The 7,782-nt window shown below is 46.2% G+C and overlaps 1 long non-coding RNA gene across 2 annotated transcripts; it reads right to left on the bottom strand.

Annotated features, from left to right (window-relative positions):
- Positions 1–296: 296 nt before the first annotated feature.
- LOC136541598 (uncharacterized) lies at positions 297–6,386 on the bottom strand. 2 transcript variants are annotated; one of them, XR_010780405.1, is made up of 3 exons: positions 1,836–6,386; positions 1,152–1,656; positions 297–607 (listed from the first exon to the last, which is right to left on the bottom strand). It is a non-coding gene; the product is annotated as an uncharacterized lncRNA (long non-coding RNA). The 2 variants fall into 2 exon arrangements; XR_010780404.1 differs by having other exon boundaries at positions 1,459–1,656.
- Positions 6,387–7,782: the final 1,396 nt, after the last annotated feature.

The following is a 7,782-nucleotide window of genomic DNA, read 5'->3' as shown; positions in this document are numbered from 1 at the left end:
ACCAATCATGTAACCATAATTTATTTTCTGGTCCCCCGTATCTTAGCCGTAAAGAGCCATTTTTATGGCAATTAAAGCTTCGGTGAATGTTAATTACCCAAGTAGACCGTCAGTTACTGAGGCCCTGTTCGTTTCTCTTATAATCCGTCTTTTTCAGCTTGTTTTTTCAGTCGGAACAGTATTTTTCTCTCACAACGAATCAGCCAGAACAGTGTTTCGGCTTGTTTTTTCACCGAAACAAATGGACCCGAGTAGACCTCCGTGCATGCACTTATTTTGGGTAGTATTTTTTTACTTTCTTCACTTCAAATACATAACTACCCAAAATTTTTCAGCTTGTTTTTTCAGCTTATTTTTTCAGCCGGAACAGTGCTTTTCTGTGAACTTTTTTGAACCAGCGAGATTTTTCTCCTCTCAAACCGTAAAAGAAACCAGACACAGCCTGAACATGCTAGCTAGTTTACAATATTCTTCTGGACGTTTACAAGTTAACATGGAAAAATGAACATGCTAGCTTGTACAGAAGAATATGCCATGCTTGTCTGCATCACCAGACTGCAGCACGCCAGTTTTGGGAGCAGCTCTGGCCTCTGATGTCTTTGGCTGACTGAAAATACAGATCATCAAGAAAGACACTAGTCAGTAATCACATTAAATTACAATGGAGATTCACATTTCAGTAAAAAACACGGAACAAAACTCATGAGAGGACAAACAATTCTGAAATTAAAATATGACGACGGGGAGGCAGTAGAGTGATTACAACAGAGATAGTAGTAGTAGCAGGATTGGCAGCAACATTAGTAGTAATAGCAGTGATAATAATAGTAGTTGGCATAGTAGTAGAAGAATTAGCAATTGTAGCAGCAGAGGACTGTACCAGTATGTATGAAAGAAAGAAAAACACCCTAAAATTACTTTTATTGAGTTCATTTCTCTACTAGTAGTAATTTCTTATATAACTCCTTTCTCTAGAAGTAATTTTCTTATAATCGGGAAACTAGTCAGTAGAAAATCATTGAAAAGGAAACATTGAAAATTACTACTAAAAAACGATAAATAATATAACAGTAGATCTAATGAAAATACAGAGAGTACCAAGACTCAATGAGAACAATCATATAATACAATCATATACTACAAAATGATACCACAAATTGCTGGCTTCTTCACTTGTGCCGCCACTGCAAGCTTCTCCAGGAACGATGCTCAAAAGCAGTACCAATCCAGTGGCCGCAATCGTAAACATTCAACCGTAACCGTATATATCTAATACTAATGTAGTGCTGCAGCCATATGCAAGCATTTGTATGTTACTGTCACCTATTCTGACCATTGGTAGCACTCGTTCGGATGCAGGTGAGCAATGCATGAAAAAAAAGCAGAGAAAAACTATCCAAATGAAGACACACTAGAAAAATAAATCTAATTTATCTTGGCCATTCACATATGACTAACCTGACAACTTAGACCATGTTTGGATCACGTGAAGCCATCACAAGAGCGATAAGCCCATGAGTCCAGTGTGATCTGAGCACCACTGCCTTGGGGATGTGCGTGCATATGGAGCGGTTATTCGAGGATCCTAGCAGCAAATGTATCACTCGTTCAACCAATACGTAACGTTGCTGCTCGTTGTGGGGAGGGACCTGCCGTCTGTTAGATAATTAGGCATTTTTATGATCAATTTAATCTAGAAATAAAACATCAATAAGTTCGTAACAACATATATGTGTATGTGTATATCACTAACAAATGCTACAACATGCAACTATGACATACCGATCGATACAGTAAGTACGCAAAGTACGGTAATCAGAGAGTTAAGAGTGTGCCTAGCGGAGGGTCCCATGCCGAGGGCATCGCAGGCTCCATTCGCACCAGACATAGTGCGTTGCTCGAATTCGTGGACCACAGTCGATGCAGGAAGGTGTTCGCAGTGCAGTCCCACGAACGGTCACCAGAAAGAAGACACCTTGCTGTTCCGCGAGCGATCACCAGAAAGAAGACGTCTACGACGTGGACGAGCAGTCGTGGAATTGCTCCCAAAAACCTAATCGCCGCACACCCCGTGTAAGGTTCATGGGCGGACGAGGGTTTCGGAGGCACCTGCTCTCCCGTTGCTCTGTGCACGTAGAGGTACGGGACGGGGAAAACCGGTATGGGTTATCACAGTTTATAGAAATAGCCGGTATGGGTTTTTCAACAACCGGTAAATTTATAAGGAGATCACGAAGCCACTCGGCCTCAGAGCCAACGGTGTCTAATGTTGTGAGTTCTGCTTCTATTATAGACTTCGTTAAGATAGCCTACTTGCAAGACTTCCAGAAAACAGCACCACCTCCAAGCGAAAACATATATCCACTTGTGGCATAAAGCTCATTAGCATCAGAGATCCAGTTGGCATCACAATAGCCTTCCAGCACCTTTGGGTGTCCGGTATAACGAATACCATAGCTTATAGTGCCTTTTAGATAGCGCATCACTCTCTTAAGAGCACGCCAGTGATTATCTCCCGGGTTTGACACAAACTAGCTCAGTTTGCACACAACAAATGAGATGTCAGGCCTTGTTGCACTAGCAAGATACATGAGCGGACCAATGATCTGGGAATATCTCAATTGATCCCTTGCTATTATCTAATTTTTCCTCAATAGCACACTAGGGTCATAAGGTGTAGGCGTAGGTTCACAGTCACTAAACCCAAAGCGACCCAGCACCTTTTCCACATAGTGGGATTGTAACAGAGTTACCCCACCATCACCTTCTCTTAGAAGCTTGATATTAAGAATAACATCAGCCTCTCCCAAATCTTTCATTTTAAAAATATTAGATAAAAATTCCTTCACCTCCTCAACCATTTTGAGGCTAGATCCAAAGATCAGTATGTCATCAACATATAAGCACAAAATAACTCCTTCACCCCCACCATACTGATAGTACACACATTTGTCAGCTTCATTCACAACAAAGCCAGCAGATGTTAGAGTTCTATAGAACTTCTCATGCCACTGCTTACGAGCTTGTTTTAGGCCATATAATGACTTTAATAATTTACACACCTTGCCTTCTTGACCATTTGCTACAAACCCATCCGGCTAATCCATATAGATATTCTCCTCTAACTCTCCATTTAGGAAAGCTATTTTAACGTCCATTTGATGAATGATAAGACCATAAGAGGCTGCCAGGGAAAGCAAAACTCAAATTGTAGTCAATCGGGCAACCGGTGAATAAGTATCAAAGAAATCTTCATCTTCCTTTTGAGTATAACCCTTAGCCACAAGTCTAGCCTTGCACCTCTCGATAGTACCATCAGGCCTAAGCTTTTTCTTGAATATCCATTTGCACCCCATAGGCTTGCACCCATAAGGACGATTAACTATTTCCCAAGTTCCATTAGACATAATAGAATTCATCTCACTCTGTACTGCTTCCTTCCATAAGTCAGCATCAGGAGAGGAATATGCCTCTTCAATGGTCATTGGTATGTCATCCATAAGGTACACAATATAGTCATCACCAAAAGACTTTGCAGTCCTCTGTCTCTTACATTTTCTAGTGACTATAGTGTCATCCTTCTCAGGATTTTGCATATAGGGTTCCGCAATTTATTCTATCGGTGTAAAATTTTTATGCTCATGGGGAATTATAAATTCATGACCAGTCGTGCTAGGTGCATTTTTCATGAGAAATTCATTCTCAAAAAATGTAGCGTCTCTAGATTCCATGATTGTATCAACATCCATCTCAGGAACACTATAATTTATAATAAAAAATCTATAACCCACGCTGTGAATAGCATAACAAAAAAAACACGATCAACAGTCTTTGGTCCAAGCTTTCACTTTTTGTTTATTGGCACATTCACCTTTACCAAACAACCCCAAGTTCGCAGGTAAAAGAGATTTAATCTCTTCTTCCATTCCTCGAATGGTGTAATTTCTTTGTTCTTTGTGGACACCCTATTCAGGATATGACACGCTGTCAATATAGCCTCACCCCACCATTCCTTAGATAGTCCCGCAGTCTCTAACATGGCATTAACCAAATCAGTTAGAGTGCGGTTCTTTCTCTCTGCAATCCTATTGGACTGTGGTGAGTATGGTGGCGTCCTCTCATGAATAATTTCATGCACCGCTCCAAACTCAGAAAATTCATTTGAGAAATATTCTCCCTCGCGATCGTACCGCAAACGTTTGATTTTATTCTCAAGTTGATTTTCTACCTCAGCTTTATAGACTTTAAAATAATGCAATGCTTCATCTTTAGTTTTCAATAAATACACATAGCAAAATCTAGAACAATCATCTATAAATGTCATGAAGTATCGTTTACCGCCTTTAGTTAATTCGCCATTTATTTCACACAAATCAGAATGAACGAGTTCTAATGGTGCCAAGTTCCTCACCACAGCAGCCTTGTGAGGCTTGTGCGGTTGCTTCGATTGACGCACATCGGGCACTTAGAATCTTTGACTAAGTTAAATATTAGCACACATATGAATATTAGCACCGCTATCCAACCACCACTCAGATGAAAGACAAACTAAAAGAACAAAAGGTAAAGAATTACCATACCCAGATGTTCCTCCTTCAATCTCGCTAATCACCATGTTTGCTGATTTCTTTTCTTGTTTATATTTGTGGTCTAGGCACGCACTTGTCTAATGCTCATCACTCCCGCGAACAAAGCAACCTCCACCTTTCTTGTTGTTTTTCTTCTTAAACTCAGCAGTTTGCTTAGGCTTTGTATTGTTGTTCTCTTGCATGTTCTTCTTCTTTTTATTATGGAATGCAAATAAGTTTTTCTTCTACACTATATTGGTAGCGGAAGACTCAACTCCTTTTCCATGATTGTCTTTTGCTCTTGCCTTCTCCTCAACATCAAGAGATTCAATAAGCTCAGGCACGCTAAACTCTTGTCTCTTGTGTTTTAGAGAAGTAGCAAAATCCCTCCAAGAAGGTGGTAGCTTAGCGATTATACCGTCAGCCACAAACTTGTGATGCAACAAACATGAAAAATATTCTAGTTCCTTTGCTAGCGCCTGTATCTCATGAGCATGTTCCACTACAGAACGGTTTTCAACCATTTTGTAGTCATACAGCAGCTCCATAAGGTACAGCTCACTACCAGCATCAGAATCTCCACGCTAAACTCTTGTCTCTTGTGTTTTAGAGAAGTAGCAAAATCCCTCCAAGAAGGTGGTAGCTTAGCGATTATACCGTCAGCTATAAACTTGTTGGGCAACAAACATGAAAAATATTCTAGTTCCTTTGCTAGCGCCTGTATTTCATGAGCATGTTCCACTACAGAATGGTTTTCAACCATTTTATAGTCATACAGCTGATCCATAAGGTACAGCTCACTACCAGCATCAGAATCTCCAAACTTTGCCTTGTTGCATCCGATTTTAAGAACAAAACCAGATACACACCATATGTGAGCCCAGGAAGTCCACTGGACATCGCCAATCTCCTGTTGGCCTGGACGGCCTGCTAGGCCACTAGACATCCCCTGGCCATCCGATCGGATCGGACGATCCACGCCATCCCTCGCCTGGTCAAAAACAGTACTGCCGGTGTCCTCCAAACCCTAAATTCTATTTTCTCATCCCATCCTGCCTCCCTCACAAACAGCGGGCGGAGCAACCTGGTGGCCATCCCTATCCCAAACGCGCCGCCCGCACTCCCGTCGCTCCCAGGTCTCGCAGCTCTAGGCCCGCTGCCACATCTCCACATTTGGCGCCCGCAAGCCGCCGTCAGCCACCCTAGCTCCATGGCCACCGCCCGCCGCCCCCAGATCTGCCTCCTGCCGCTACAAGGAGCTTCGCCGCCGGTTCGACGTCGTTCTCTGCAACCAACCGCTGCTCCGCCAGGGAAATAGAAGGCTAGGAGCTTTACGAAGGGGAGAGGCACACCAGCAAGTTAGGAGCCTAGGAGCACACCTTGGACACTGAGCAGAGTCAACCCCGGTCCGGAGCGGGAGAGGCACCAGCCCACCAGACGGCCATGCCTGCCGACCTAGGCGCTGCCGACACCCAGCAGCACCACTGTGTGTGCCTTCGCGACGCGGGAGCCCCAGCCCCGTTGCAGCACCCAGCCCGAGCTGTAGAGCACGACCAGCGATACATCCTGGTGGCTACGGAAGCTGAGTCCCAAAATAGGGGACACCAGGGGGCTAAATCGAAGGGGAAAATTTGATAGATAGCAAGTAGAGCTGCTGATGGTTTGATTTGGGGTATTCATCGCTGAGGGATTAGCTATGGATGTGGATTTGGTGCAGCTACCTTGGACGCCATGGTTGCAGGAAGGGGAAAAGAAGCAGAGGTGGGAGATGTGCGAGTGCGTTTGCTGTTGGAGAGGGAAGGGGAGTGCGTGTACAGAGTGCTTGTACTTAGCCTTTGACCTGCTAGTGTTGGTGGAGTACTGGCGTTTTAAGTATTGAGGCACTAGTACTAGCACTAGTATAGAGCAGCGTAGATTCTTTTTAGAGTAATATGGATTGTAGGTCCCGAACTTGTCTTGGGGTGTCACTTTGGTCTACGGACTCTCAAATCGTACTTCTGGTACCTTAATATTGTTTAAGTATGCCACTTAGGTCCATAATTCATCGAAATAAGGTTTTGGCTAACGTGGCATGGACAGCGGGACGCAAGCGCACGTGAGCCGCATGTTTTCTTATTAAAGAAATAGGCATTTCCTTCTCTCTCATCTCTTGTGGCCACCATGCGCATCAACTCCGGGCGGCGAGCGGTGGCCAGAGAGCAGGCCGAGGCCTCAACGCACCTGGGAGGGCCCACGGCTTGCCTCATGGTGGTGGCAGGAAGTGGGGAACGCGGCGATAGACTTAGCAGGTCGGAGGAGGATGGGAAGAGGGAGCTCGACTCGCGCCTCCGCTCAGCAGTCAATGGCGAGCAAGGAGTCGGCGATGATTGGCTGCACTGTGCTTTGCGTTGCTCGGTTGGGGAACTCGGGAGGTAGAGTAGGTACAGATGGAGCCTTGGTGGTGAGGAATTGGAGAGTGGCACGGTGGGGGTGGCAGATTTCCAGCCAGCGGTGGCTACTGCGCTCGGGCCGGCGTGAACAATAGAAAGGGAGAGAGAGAAGAGAACACGACGGGAGAAGGGGACCTGATGCGCTGCAAAGGCGCTCGCGCGACGCCGGTGAAGCCGTGCACGACGACGATGGCCCCTGGCGCAGATGCGGCGAGGTCGAGCGTGCTCAGGCGTGGCGCAACCGCCTAGGCAGGAGCATGGCACGCGCACGCACAAGGGCACCAGCAGCACCACCACCTGCCTGTCGCTAGGGCTAAGCTCGCCCGGCCGTGCAGCCGCTAGCGGCCCCGAGCTCGAACACGGCCAGTGAGGGCGTGGCCCATGGGCGTCGATGTCAAGTGCAGCTCCGGGAGAGCTACGTGTTAGGCGAGATGGCGAAGAAGCTGTGGCACACACTCAAGGCGCACCAGACCGGCGCCACGGCATCCCGCACCTTCGGCGCGCTGGACCCCGTCACCATGATGGCCAAGCTCTGCCACGACCGCAAGCAGCGGGAGGCGCGCATGTCGCTGCCCCGCGCTGAGTACGTGTGGGCGCCGTACGTCAACTTCCTCAAGCCCATCATCGCCGACGGCGACACGGGGTTTGGCGGCGCCACGGCCACCGTCAAGTAGAGAGCCGCCATTATCCAGGCTCGAGAGCTCTAGATCCTTTAGTTGCAATTGCATTGTGGATTTGTGGTGCCGTTGATGAGCCGCGCATGCATGTGCACGCGAGCACAGACG

The sequence above is a fragment of the Miscanthus floridulus genome, chromosome 3 (genome assembly GCF_019320115.1).
Source record: "Miscanthus floridulus cultivar M001 chromosome 3, ASM1932011v1, whole genome shotgun sequence".
Classification (NCBI taxonomy): domain Eukaryota; kingdom Viridiplantae; phylum Streptophyta; class Magnoliopsida; order Poales; family Poaceae; genus Miscanthus; species Miscanthus floridulus.
The sequence above is the reverse complement of the archived record's forward strand: the minus strand, read 5'-3'. Positions and strand labels throughout refer to the sequence as shown.